General features: G+C 46.2%; 1 long non-coding RNA gene across 1 annotated transcript in view; it reads right to left on the reverse strand.

The window, feature by feature from the left end:
- LOC116100565 overlaps positions 1-14,161 on the reverse strand; it is a 21,726-nt gene that overhangs the window by 3,191 nt on the left and 4,374 nt on the right. The window contains exon 2 of the long non-coding RNA XR_004122633.1: positions 289-488. This is a non-coding gene — a long non-coding RNA (uncharacterized LOC116100565). The remainder of the gene's footprint in view (positions 1-288; positions 489-14,161) is intronic.

Here is a 14,161-nt window from a genome sequence, read left to right on the forward strand (position 1 = left end):
GTTTTGATTTGCATTTCCTTGATGACTAAGGATGTTAAACATTTCTTTAGGTGCTTCTCAGCCATTCACCGCCCAACTCTTAAATCCAGTGTTCTGTGGGACATGCATGGGTATGAACATAATTACAAAGTCTGCCATTCGTTGACTTTTTTACTGTTGATTTCAGAGACTTAATTATCAAGCCTTCAGGAAGTAGAAGGCAAGTTTTTAGTATCCTGTGGGAAGATATTCTGATCTGCCTGCTAGGGCAATACAACCTACACCAACAAACACGTTCATATTCCTCACCAATCATTTTGAAAGATTTAAATTGCTCGATGAGCCCAGTACCTAGGAAGTTACAGAAGAGATGGAGGAGGGCTTGCTTTCGCCGAAGGACACTCACAGTACTGGCTTCAGGGTCAGACATGTGTGGAATTTAACCCAGGCAATGTACTGGTGGAGGTCAGACTTCAAGGGACATGCATCCATAGACAGTTTCCACACACCTGTTGGAAAGAAGTTAGAACTACTGTTGCTTTATGGGATGCCCGTAACATTAACTTCCAAAAGTGGGCCAGAGAAATGGTTTGGTGTTAAAGGGGCCTGCCACCAAGTAGGATGAACTGAGTTCAATTTCCAGAACCCAGGTTGTGAATGAGAGAAATAACTTCCTCATTTGTTCTCTGACTTCTACCTACCTATCACAGTATATGTGTGTGCATGCACACCACACACACACATATACATACACATACACACACAGAGAGCAAGTAAATGTAATAAAAAATACACTTTAAAATATTCAAGTTAGGGGCTGGAGAGATGGCTCAGGGGGGAAGAGCACTGACTGGTCTTCTAGAGGTCCTGAGTTCAAATCCCAACAACCACATGCTAACTCACAACCACCTGTAATGAGATCTGACGCCCTCTTCTGGTGCATCTGAAGACAGCTACAGTGTACTTATTTATAATAATAAATAAATCTTTAAAAAAAAAATCAAGTTAAAGGGTTAGAGAGATAACCCAACAGTCAAGAGAACCTACAGAATGCCCACCCAGTTCCCCAGCACCCACATCAGACACCTCAAACTGCCGGCAGCCCCAGCTCGGGAGAATCTGATGCCTCCTGCCTCTGTGAGTACTTGCCCTCTCGTATGCAAACACACATAGATGTAACTTTAAAAAAAAAATCTTTTAGAAAAGCAAGTGAAAGGTAATGTTATAGACTCCTAATAAAATTCATCTAACTAGGATTTGTTGTGCAGTCGGGTCAGTTCTAAGTGATTCATTGCGTGTGGCTAACTTTCTCATTACTATGTTAAGGTACTTTGCTACAGCAATGGAAGGGAGGGAAGATGTATTCAATTCACACTTTAAGGGGTGCAGGCATCAGGCAGCTTGCCCATCAGTCCAGGACACCAGGCTGGAGTGGTGGAAACCTGAAGCATGAGTTCTTTATACCCCTGTAGGTCAAGAAGCTGTGTGCTCTACCTCTATAGCTCTGTCCATAGGGTACTTGGTCCTATGCCAACTACACCTCTGGCTGCAAAAGTTCCAGAGCCTCCCCAAACCGCACCACTGTCTGAGGACTGAGCATTCACTCACACAAGCAAGGGTGGGACGGGGTCTACATTTTACATTCAAACCATAATGTGCAGCGATTCTCATGGGACCACACAATGATCCAGTGAGTCATAGGAACCTGTCACCAAAAGTCCCTGTGGCAGATGTGTTTTGGTAAAGCACATGTCTGCACTCCAAGGAGTCAAACTTCAAGTTTGTGCTTGCCACCTATCTAGTATTATGTATATTGGTTCCATTTTTAAAAATGAAATAAAAAATAAAAAAAGGAATGTAGGGAGGGAGGGAAGGAAGGAGGGAGGAATAGAGGGAGAGGGGGGAAGAAGGAAGGAATGAAGGGAAGGAAGGAGAGAGGAAGGGAGGGAAGGAAGGAGGGAGGGAGGGAGGGAAGGAGGGAGGAACAGAGGGAGAGAGGGGGAAGAAGGAAGGAATGAAGGAAAGGAAGGAGAGAGGAAGGGAGGGAAGGAAGGAGGGAGGGAGGGAAGGAGAGAGGAAGAAAGGAAGTGAAAACCATGTGTGGTGGTGCACACTTATTCTAGCAATGAGTGAGCGGTGGGGTGGGGGGGGGGGGGGGGGGGGGGGGGGGGGGAGTCAGGTCGAAGCAAGAGTATCAGAAACTCAAGATCAGCCCCAGACACACGAGATCTTGTCTGAAAATAAAAAGCGAGGGAGAGAGAAGAAATCAGAACATACAGTATCTCTCAGAAACACAAGATACTGCCTGACTGTTTTAATCAACTGCTTTGGTTGCGAAGATCGCAGCTCACAAGCACGACCCATTGCAATTCCCAGGAATTATGCGGGTGTAGCTTTGGCATCAGACTTTTACAAGCTCCCTGAGACGTTATAATGTGAAGCAAAGTCTAAGAATTATTGGCATAAATAACTTTGGTCTGAAGGCTAGTTTTGGCAAATAACCCCCGAAAGCTGTTTTTGCAATTCTCGCTCTGACCACTAGATGGCGGATTGTCCACACGACAGCATTTCAATACCAGGTGATTGCAGAACTAGTCCGTGGGCAAGCGGGAAGCTAGGAGAGAGAGCTGAGCTGCTTCCAGATCAAGTATTCTGCAGATTTGGCCTCACCGCGTTGGCTGGCATCTTTTTTTTTTTTTAAGTTCTAAGGGGCACAGAAAGGTGAAAGGGAAGAAACAAAACCATCAGATCTTTTTAACCCTGGCTTTTTCTGCAGTCAAAGCGAGGCAGTCCCTCTCTTCTTCCTGGCCTACGTCTTTTTCTTGGGTGTAAATTACAGCAAGGAGTTCTTTATGGAAAGACCACACCCTTTATTTGAAGTAAGGCTTTTTGGAAACCTTTTAATTAAAAGTAGCTAGTTTGCCTTGTTGCAGATAGTCAAGAGGCACTATGTATTTATCACTGACTTTTGCTCATCCGGGAATCAAACTCGGGGCCTCTTGCAAGCTAAAGTGAATTGCTCTACCGCGGAGCAACACGCCCAGCCTCAGAAGAGCAATATTTAAACCCTATTTATAGATTCAGATTAGTGTGGGAGTAAATGGGGCGGGTAGGAGAAAATTGTGAAATCAAGAAGATTCCTGTCACCCTAACACACAAGAGTGTGATTTTTCCGGAAAACAAGTACCTCTGGGCTTAATTTTTCTCCCTTTGATCTGAAAATAAACACCAGCCTCCACACTTCTTGGTTGTGCACTGTTGGTTCATTAAAGAGCCATCTGCTGATTCCCAGTAAGAACGAAACATGCAATGATTATGGGCAAAGTCCAGAGAAACGACTTCAAGACAATTTTTGTAATAAAATTAGCTTTAAAATGAAGTGCAATCACTGTATCGGTGTTTCTGCCATTTGGATTTTTTTCCCATCGAAATTTATAATATATTCATTTTGGCAGATTGTAAAATTCCTGTATTTCTGAAGTCAGAGTACTCCTGACTACATGTCCAAGCTGGGGAGCAACAAGCAGGACATGAGACGACCTTCATGGTCATCCGTTCACTCATTAGTCTGAACTTTAAGGCTCAGTGGACCTTTCTACCAAAATCCAATTAGACAGGATTCTCCAGAGAAAACAGAACCAGTAGAATGTGAATAATTAATTGATTGCAAGGAATTGGATAATGGATTCATGGAAGCTGAGGAGTCCACACCGCTGTAAGCAAACTGGAGACTCAAGCGAGCTGATGGTTGCGGGTTCTGTCAGGAAAGCCATCGAGGCTAAGCTTCAGTTTAGCTCCAGTCAGGAGGTGGCGGCTGGGTGATGAGTTAGCGCCCTCCTGCTCAGTTCAAGTCACCAATGCACTGGATGGCAACCCAGTAGCATTGCCCCAGTGTCTGCCCCAGGATTTTTAGTTCCCTGGGATGTTAATAAAGGCAATTTGGTACCAAAAGTTCCAGTGTCCAATAAGTCTGGGAAGCCCTGGCTAAGACTGTTAAACAAAAGCCGTTTCCCACAGGACCTTCTTGGAGCCTCAAACATGCCTGCATGCTTTGTGGCCACTCAAAAGAGGGCGACGCTCTGCAAAGCTTTCCAGACTTACCATGTTGCTCAGTGTTTTGCTGCTGCCATAAAATAACTGAAATAAACAACTTAAGGAAGGGAGGATTCTCTCTGGCTCCTGGACCTAGTTTTAACTCACAGTTGGTTGGCTCCGTTGTTTGGGGGTCCGTCACAAAGCAGGCAACAGTAGAAGACAGTGGTTCTCCCTGTAGTATCCGGGAAGCAGAGAGGAACACAGAAAGCCACTCTCAGAAGGTATGTTCCCAGCACCCCGCTTCCTCCAGGCAGGCCCAGCTTCCACAGTCTACCATTTCCTAATAAGTTATTAAAACTCTGAGTCTGCATGGATGAAACCACCTAGTAGGTCCTAGCACTTAGGCTCTCTAGGCCCTTTGCAGACACACCCAGGAGTGAGAGCTACTGATCTCATAGGTGTGTTTCAGTCTAATCAAGTTGACCAGACTAACCATCACACTCATGTGACACAATTCTTCATTCAGCCTTCAGCATCCCCTCTCCAAATACTGGCCTCGTGGCATTATCAAGAACTTCTGAGCAGAGAATGTCTTTTGCCTGATTTTGTACCTAGCCCCCAGCATGGGACTATAAAAACACATAGAGCCAAGTGATATTTGAAGGCCTGTTAAAAACAATGACAGACCACAGATGAAAATGCAACAGAAAGACGGAGAGACTATAAACATCATTCTGAACAAGACACTGGAGTCTACCGCAGCACATGCAGCCACTGCCTGAGGTCCACAAGATGCCAAACCGACTTAGAGGACCTCACGCTGGAACCTCAGTTTTCACCACGGCAGGTACTTCAGTGAGCAGAAGATAGGCTCATTTTTCCTAAGAGACAGGGTGAATGCTGTGCCTGCCATGGCCCTTGCTCCTCCCACACGCGGGTGCATGTGCTTTCGAGGCCCGTTGGCTACAATACTTCTGTCTGCTTTGCCAACTCTGAGAGCAGCCCACAGACCCTCTCGAGTTGAAGTTTGTGAGCGCTAGGGCTAACCACCAACTTGACAGACTTTAGAAACACCTGGAAGACCAGTGGGTGAGAATGCCTGAGGGGACTGTCTTGGTTACATCCCCTGTAGAAAGACCTGTTCACTGTGGTGGACCACTCCTTGGGTATGCCTCCTGGACTGACTAGAAAGGAGAAAGTGAAGTCAGGGAGATGGCTCAGTGCTGAAAGTGCTTCCCACACACGCATGCAGTGCTGAGTCCGGATTCCCAGAAAGCTTTGTAAATACCTGGTGGGCATGCTGGCCTGCAATCCCACCCTTATAAAGGTAGATGTAAAGGATGCTCAGAGCAACCTGCCTACGGAGAGTAGCCGTATCTGGGAGCTGCTGATTTGACTGAGAGCCTCTGCCTCAATAAATAAGAGGATGATTCCCAGCATTAACCTCAGGTCTCCATGCCTGTAGACCCACACATACGCAAGCACACACAACACGTGCACACACATGCAACTGGAAGACAGAAAGAAAACCAAGAGCATGAGCTGAGCCCCAGCATCCATCTCTCCCTTCCGACTTCGGATGTCATGTGACCAGCTGTGTCAAGCTCCTGATATCAGGACTGCCTCACCACAGAGAATTATGCCCTCAAACAGTGAGCAAAGGTAAGGATGAGTGTTTATCACAGGGACAGGAAAAAAAAAAACAAAAAACAAAACAACAAAAACAAAAACAAGAACTAAAACAGAGGGGTTTTTGTTGTGGTTGTTTTGTTTTTTGTTTGTTTGTTTGTTTTTGCTCTCTTGCTTCTTATCTGCAAACCCAGATAGTTCTCTGGGATGGAGTTTCCAGTGGCTATGCTTAAACGGTCTGCAGTGGTGACTTGACAACACCGTAGCTTCTTACCACCCCTGTGCCCTTCCTTAGCACATTGTCAGTGGCTCCAGAGATTACACAAATTACTAGGATCAGAGGCTCTGGCTCTGGGATGATTAAGGTCCCATTAGTTTCTTCTACGGACTCTCCTATCTTGACTCCATCCCAGGCGTGTTGAGCCTGGAGAAATACCCCTATATCATTTCTCTGAGGTCTCAAACAGAAAACCACAGTTCTCTATGCTAGCAGCTTCTCCTTGTGTCTCTATCACTCACTCATTTGAACTTAGGGGAGATTGTGAGGTGTCTTGCTACTCTGCCAGGAACACCATGTTTGTGTGTGTGTGCACATGCATGTTCATGTATGTGTGCACCTGTATCCCAGGTGAATGAGATAGGCTTGGAAATTGCCTTCATGAAGTCTCCAGTCTATTAGGGCACACACACAGAGAGCACATCATGACAGGGAACAATTTGTGAGAATATTCTCTGTGTTCTCAGGTTGCACTCGGCCACCCCCAGACCCCAAGTACCTGCTCTGCCAGTGAGCTTCACTCCTCAAGGTGAACCTGGAAAGTAGCCCCAGGGGCTGTGAAGAACAGCAGGAGGGGGTCTCCAGTCAGAGGAGTGAGATCCACCCTCCACCCCCAACTGAATTTTGTGAGGAAGGAAAGAGAAGTAGATGGGTGTGGAGGTAGATCTAGGAAGAGAGACTCAGGCAGCTGGGAACAGCCTGGGCAAAGGCTTGGCAGAGAGAGAAATTCCTCTTTCAATGCTAGAATCTGATAGGTGGTGGAAAGAGAGGTGAGGAGCAAGTCCCTCTTCCTAACGCACAGAAACATGGTCCTTAAGCAGAGATGCATGGAACCCCAAGGAGCACCAATGGTCCCCGTTCCGATCAGCCCTCCGCCATATTTCCTGCATGGTTCAGCAACTCTGTAAGCGTTTGATGCAACTGTTAGTCTCTGAAGTTCAGTTAGATCATGAGGTTTACTTTGGGCAGACATGCTAAGCTGCCCTCCCCAGGAAAGCGTACACTAATGACTCTTTTCCTCTCCACTTCCACAGTGGTCACGAGGTGCAGTTCTGCCAGGAGCATCAGGATGCCCCAGCTAGCTCTTGGTGGTCTCATGGCATAAGGCAGATATAAAAGCCTGCTGTTTCCATCTACTGAGAGTTTAGGGATCCTGTTGTACTGTGGTCCAGCCCATTCGGAAGGATAAACCTACAAAAGCTGCTTCAGGAAACCCTCGCAGGAGCAGGACTGCTGACTGGTTAGCTACACTCCCTGCTGGGTCCTACAGACTCCAGGCCTCTCTGCCACTTCCTACGGAGAGATGCTGGGTCCGGCCTTGAGTGTGCCATGCTCCTGCTTTTTCATCTAGAAAAATAGCAACGACTGTATTCGCTGTGAAAATTACATAGGTTAATTCACGGAAGGTGCTTGGAAAGTTGCCAGGCATGGAGTAAGTGCTCAATAAATATTAGCTTTATTATTAATATTTCTCTGAAAACAAACAACAGTTGGGTGCCGCAGGTGGCCTGGATCCCTCCTTAGGAAAAATATTATCCAGAGGAAAGCTCCCCAGCATCTGCCTTGGGGGAGAAGGATATTGTATCAAGGGACTAAAGCTCAAATGTACTGGAGGTGCTGGGGAGCAACATTAACGTGCGTAGCGTGCGTTTCCCCCTATGTTTGGTAGAGGACTAGTTCAGAGAAAACAATCTCTTCTTTCATAAAAACAAGGGGGCACATGGAATGATCTATGTGGATCATTGACATACTAGCTGGAGATGAGGTTGCCACAGAATGTGTGATCCCAGCTAAAGGTGCAGCTGGAGCCTTCTCCAGTGCAGGTGTGCTGTTAAGATTTCAGCTGTGTGTTTTTAAAAAGTAGGAGATGCTGTTTGTTTGTTTGTTTTTTTAAAGATTTATTTATTCATGTATTTTATGTATATAAGTGCTCTGTCTTCCACACACCAGAAGAGGGCATCAGATCCCATTACAGATGGTTGTGAGCCACCATGTGGTCCTGGAAATTGAACTCAGGACCTCTGGAAGAGCAGTCAGTGCTCTTAATCTCTGAGCCATCTCTCCAGCCTGAGATGCTGATTTTTAAGTGACTTGTTTTAAGACACTCTTTAGGGCAACAGATCATATCCTCTAGACAAGACATGACCCTCATACATGTAAACTTTCTGAAGCTATTGCTACCTGCAGAAGACTGAGCCTGCTAACATTCCATTATGGATATGGAGGGGACCATGGGGACCCATCCCTCCCTGAGAAACCAATGGCTGGCGTGGGTGGATGGGTAGGGGGAATCATAGTTGGGTGTTCTTGTGCCAGCCCCCCCTCACAAAAACAACTCTAATTAAACAAAGTGCATTAAAACAAAACCCCCTGAAGCAGGAGGGATTTGTTCCAAAGAAGAGGGAGGAGGGGGAGAAAAAAACCAAGGGTCAATATGATCAAAATACATTCTACAGCGCTGGTGGCAGTCATCAGGGATCCAAGCTTGGTGCACACACATGCATCCAGGAGCTGTGGAGAAAGTAGTCCAACATGTACACTAGCTTCTGAGGACCTGCTGTGGGCAATAATGCCAGCTCTCTGCACTGTGCAGGGTGCCCAGCCCCACCTGGCCTGATAAGTATGAAGGCTGGGATCCAAGACCAAGTAAGGTTATGCCATATACAGGATTCATGTCTGCCCCAGTGACCGTAAAGACCCTTCTTAAGGGTGCAACTTACTGCAAGCCTGACCATTATGGTGTTAACCAGCTAAAGTCTGGAGAGAGCTGGATGCCACTGTGGGCCTTTGAGAGTCCTGAATTCTTATATGGTTCCACATACCAATGTTTGAGGTTGTCTTCATTGATCCATTCCATAGAGCTATCAGAAGAAATCCTGACACCCAGAAAATCACCAATCCAATCCAAGAGCACAGAGAAATGCGTGGGCTGACATCTGCTGGCCGCAGAGGCGTGGCTTTGGAAAGGGCCCCAAGTTCCCCACACTATTGGTGTGCTGTTCACACAGCACAGCCAGCTCCACCGTTACTGCTAAAACACGCTCATATAGTGCTTGTTTAGGGGTGGTTTGCCAGGACATCAAGGGACACCGGCCCAAAACGTTCCTTACCTTTGTCTCCTGCAAACATAAAGCTTTTATTACTACCAAGAAGGCAAAAATTTGGGGTGTTTCTTTTTAAAATAAGAGCCTGGGGAAATGTCCCAGTCAGTAAAGTGTTTGCTTTAAAAACATAAGGGCCTTAATTTGATCTCTAACACACATAACTTTAAAAAAGAAAAATTCTGAGCTGTAGAGATGGTTCAGCAATTAAGAGCACTGGATGCTCTTCCAGAAGTCCTGAGTCCAATTCCCAGCAATCACAGGGTTTCTCCCAACCATGTGTAATGAGATCTGATGCCCTCTTCTGGCATCAGTCGGACATGCAAACAGAGCACTCATATACATACATGCATACATGCATACATAAACAAACAAATAAATCTTTTTTTTTTTTTTTTTTTTAAATCTAGGCTTAGCAGTGGTATAGCTGTGACTCCAGCCCTGGGACAGGGACACTGGCGGGGCGGGGCAGGGACTCCTTGTTTATCCATCCTAGCTGGATCAGCGAGATCACTTGACAGACCCTGCCTCAAAACCACGGTGGGGAGCAATTGAGGAAGACTCCTGATATCAACCTCTGGCTTTCACATGCACACACTCAAACATAACAAAAACTGCTTAAGGAATTTAACCGAGGGGCCTGGTGAGATGGCTCAGCGCTTAAGAGCACTGACTGCTCTTCCGAAGGTCCTGAGTTCAAATCCCAGCAACCACATGGTGGCTCACAACCACCCATAATGAGATCTGACACCCTCTTCTGGTGCGACTGAAAAAAGCCACAGTGTACTTAGATATAATAATAAATAAATCTTTAAAAAGAAAAAAAGAAATTTAACCAAGGCTGGAGAGATGACGCAGATGTTAAGAGCACTCAATGCTCTTGCAGAAGACTCAAGTTCAAATCCCAGCGCCTATACCAGGCAGCTCACAGCCACCTGTAACCACAGCTCCAAGGGACCAAAAATCTCTTTGAGTCTCTGGGCATACCTGTACACATGCAGCAAACACACACACATATAAGTAGATTATAAAATAAATATTTAAAAATTAGCTGACATATAATTGTGCTGTACATCTATGGAGTACAATTTGATGTACCAACAAGTATTTACATTCTATGTTCATCCAACCAAGATAGTTAGCACCTGCCACCTCACACATGTATTATTTGTGATATGTGCACTCAAAAACTACTCTCCTGGGTATTTTGAAACGTACAATAAAAGGCGAGCTGTGGTAGTGCATATCTGTCATCTCAGCACTAAGGAGGCTGAGGCAGGAGAATTGCTGCCTGCTTGAGGACATCCTAAGGTGCACTGCGAGTGCCAGGGCTGCATAGCAAAACCCTGTCTTTATAATATGCATTAGTGATAGTCTGCTCTGCCTACTGTGGGATCCATCTCAGAACTCACGCCTTGCTCGCTGACTCTATTGCACCCATGGACCCGTTTCTCCTCATACCCTTCCCCCTAGCAGGGACCTTTGAGAAACTGGCTACAGCCTTTATCACCTCTCCACAAACACCCCCTTTGTCTTCTTAGAATCTGTTCTTCAGTCTGCTTCCACCAGTGGCCAGATAGCTGAGGTCCTGGTGGATGGCCCTCCAGTTTCTTGCTTTATGGTTGCTAACACTTATTTACTTGTTTATTTATTTGGTTATTTAGTTAGTTCATGTTTTCAGGCAGTCTTACTATGTAGCCAAGGGTGGTCTTGAACTCATGATTCTCCCGCCTCCGTTTCCTGAATGCTGGGCTTACAAGTGTGTTCCCCACACTTCCCTCCTTGCAGATTTTCCTAATCTCCTGTCTTTCAGACAGGAGATTTTCATATCTCCCGGGGTTCCTTTCAGACTCCTGCTTTTCACTATACAATGGGTTAGGAAGATGTGCTCCCTTTTCTCTTCTGCTAACCTGAGTCAGGGGACCCCATGAATTCATCAGCCAGAGCACAACGTTGGGGTGGGGGAGCCTTCAAAACCATCACCAGTAACTCTGCTGTTGACACCAGGCAGAGCTGTTAAGGCAGCGGCTCTCACCCTGTGGATTCTGACCCCACAGGGCTATCAGCTATCCTGCATACCAGGTATTTATGCCAGAGATTCATAGCAGTAGCAGAATCACAGTTATGAAATAGCAACAAAATAATTTTGTGGTTGGGGTCACCACAACCTGAGGAACTGTATTACAGGGTCGGGGCATTAGGAAAGTTGAGAAACACTGCTTTAAACTTTGTTTCTCTCCGATGAGTCAGCCTCTTATCTGTAGTGTAGGTCAACTAGCCAAGACCTTATTCAGAGAGTCACGTGTGGCCCACTCCATCAGCATTCCCTAATCCCTGTGATCTCTTTCAGGCAGGATCCACATACCAGCAGCCAGCACCATAGACTCACGTCCACAAATATCTCAATCCTCTGGTAGCAACTGAATAGGGAAAGTGACTCTGAAGGATGAGATTTTAAACAACTCCACACGAGGGTGTGTGAACACTTCACAGGCCTGCCAGGGTTCCTGGCTGCCTTTGTCTTTCCACCTGGCTTTCGCCAAATGGAACTGGCAGACATTCCCCCCTCTCCAATCCGCCCCCAATTCCAGCCTCAATCCTAGTCTAATTTCTTGCATGTGGTCTGAGTACTTAGCAGCACACGAATACAAGGGAACAAGTTGGTTTTTAATAACATGGGAGAGGCAGAGAGGCAGGAGGTTTCTCCGGGTAATGAGACGCGGACAGCCTAGCGTTCTGGAAGAACAAAACCTTAACCAGAGATTTTTTTTCCCCTTTGACTCGGGCTCATTAATATAGAAAACACTTCCTGCCACATGAAATAATGAAGCTTTGTAATATGCATGTAACGGCACAGAACAAATTAATGCAGTTCAGGTGGAGTGACGGAGGCTGTAGGCAAAGCTCTTGCTTCTACCTTAGCCCTTTCAGCAGGCAGGGTATTTCTGGGACTGGGAACAACTGGGGTCTAACAGCCCACCATGAAGGCTTGCACCAAGGCATGGGGATCAATCACTTCTTAATGGGTTCTCCCAGGAACCCACTTGAGCAAAAGGCAGCCTAAGGGGAACAGTTCTATTGATGGCCATCTTTCAATGTTCCCCAAATATTTTTAATCTTTTGAGCAACAGTGGCGGTGTAAGAGGGACAGGCAAGTGTTTGTCCGCATGTGCTTGCCAACCTCTGTTGACCAGGGGCACCCGGCGGGGGGGTCTTTAGCCAGCAGACAATGGGCAGCTTAGCCCACTCTGGGCAGCTTTGCTTTCTTACAGCAGTTGTACCCGCAACCCGGGCATGTCCCCCAGCCCCACCCCAGGATAGCACCAGCCATACCAACACTGGTCTTGGTCACATGGGTTGACTCAGTGTCTCTTCCCATAAGTTGGTGCCTCGGCCTATTTGAGATTTGGAATGTGGCCTTACCTGTGGGCTGGGGAGAGACAAGTGGATCTTGGCCATCTTGTTTGGTCTTCACAACAGTCTTATTGTGGGGGTCTGGTATTTCACTCATTTTTTTTTTTTCAAAAAAAAGAGGGTAAAATTCAGATTGCAGGATTAATCACTAACGGTTCAAAGAGTACTGCCATTTCTACAGGGTAGAAAACTTGAGACTCCCGTCAGTCAAAAAAATGGCTGGGAAGACAGAGTTCTCCCCCTGGACAGCGCTGGTAGTCTAAGGTAGGCTGGCTTTATGTTCCCAGAGCTAGAAATGAGTAGTTTCTCAATAAACAATAACTGAGTGGATGAAATCTAGAGTGACTGGCAGAATACCCAGGAGCCCACCCCTTGAATCTCATAATGCTTCCTGGTTGAGATGAACCTCCTTCCGGTTTCTTGGGCTTATCTCCTTCAGACCCTAGGAATCAAGCCTGTGACTCACAGCAAGGTGGAGGAGCATGGCTCACTCAGGGGACTAGCCGCCTGTTAAGCCCTGGTATCTCTTTCCTGTAGGCATGTCTGTGGGGCATTTTCTTGATTGAGGGCCTAGTCCACTAGGTCAGTGCTCCCTCTGGTCAGGTGGTCCAAGGTTGTATAAAAAAAGTCAGTTGAGCAAACCAGTGAACAGAGTTCTGCCATGGTTTCTGCTTCTGTTTCTAGCTCTAGGTTCCTGCCTTGAGGTTCTGCCTGACTTTACGTAGTGATGGACTGTAAGCTGTAAAATGAAATAAACCCTTTCAGCCCCATGCTGTTCTGTGTTTTATCACAGCAATGGAAACCTAGCTAGGACACCCACCATAGCCTCTGCTTAAACTCATTCATTCCTGAGAGAGTACCCTCTATGAGGCCTTCCACGGGGGAAACCATTGTCAGCTGCCCTCATTGTGTGTCTGTGGCCAATTCACTTCTCTGAGTCTAATTCTGTCATCTGTTAAAAGAGACAATAAGGCTCATTGTGTGGCTAGACCAGACCAAGTCTGTGCTAAGATGGTCTAATGATGCCATCATTAGAGCATAACGGCAGACAGGGTCTTCCATGGTATGTACATAAGCATTCACTGTATTAGGCTCTCTTTGCATGTTTAAAATTGAATATATACATATTTTAAAAAAATAAGGGGGCCAGGCAGTGGTGGCACATACTTTTAATCCCAGCACTTGAGAGGCAGAGGCAGGAGGATTTCTGAGTTCGAGGCCAGCCTGGTGTACAGAGTGAGTTCCCAGGACATCCAGAGCTACACAGAGAAACCCTCTATCAAAAAACCAAAACCAAAACAAAAACAAAAAACAAAAATAACAATAAATAAATAAACAAATAAATAAATAAATAAATAAAAATAAGGGAACTCAAGTAGATACTGCAACAAGTCATAAAGGCCAATTTCTCAAAAAAAATCTAATCAGTGTTGTTGTTGCTTTCTTCTTCTTCTTCTTCTTCCTCCTCCTCCTCTTCCTCCTCCTCCTCTTCTCCCTCTCCCTCTCCCTCTCCCCCTTCCTCTCCCCCTCCTTCTCCTCCTCCTCCTTCTTCTCCTTCTCCTCCTCCTCCTCCTTCTTCTTCTTCTTCTTCCTCTCCTTCTTCTTCCTCTCCTTCTCCTCCTCCTTCTTCTCCTTCTCCTCCTTCTCCTCCTCCTCCCCCTCCTCCTCCTCCTCCTTCTTCTTCTCCTTCTCCTTCCTCTTCTTCTTCTTCTTCTTCTTCTTCTTC

Source organism: Mastomys coucha, unplaced genomic scaffold (genome assembly GCF_008632895.1).
Source record: "Mastomys coucha isolate ucsf_1 unplaced genomic scaffold, UCSF_Mcou_1 pScaffold21, whole genome shotgun sequence".
In the NCBI taxonomy this organism is placed as follows: Eukaryota; Metazoa; Chordata; class Mammalia; order Rodentia; family Muridae; genus Mastomys; species Mastomys coucha.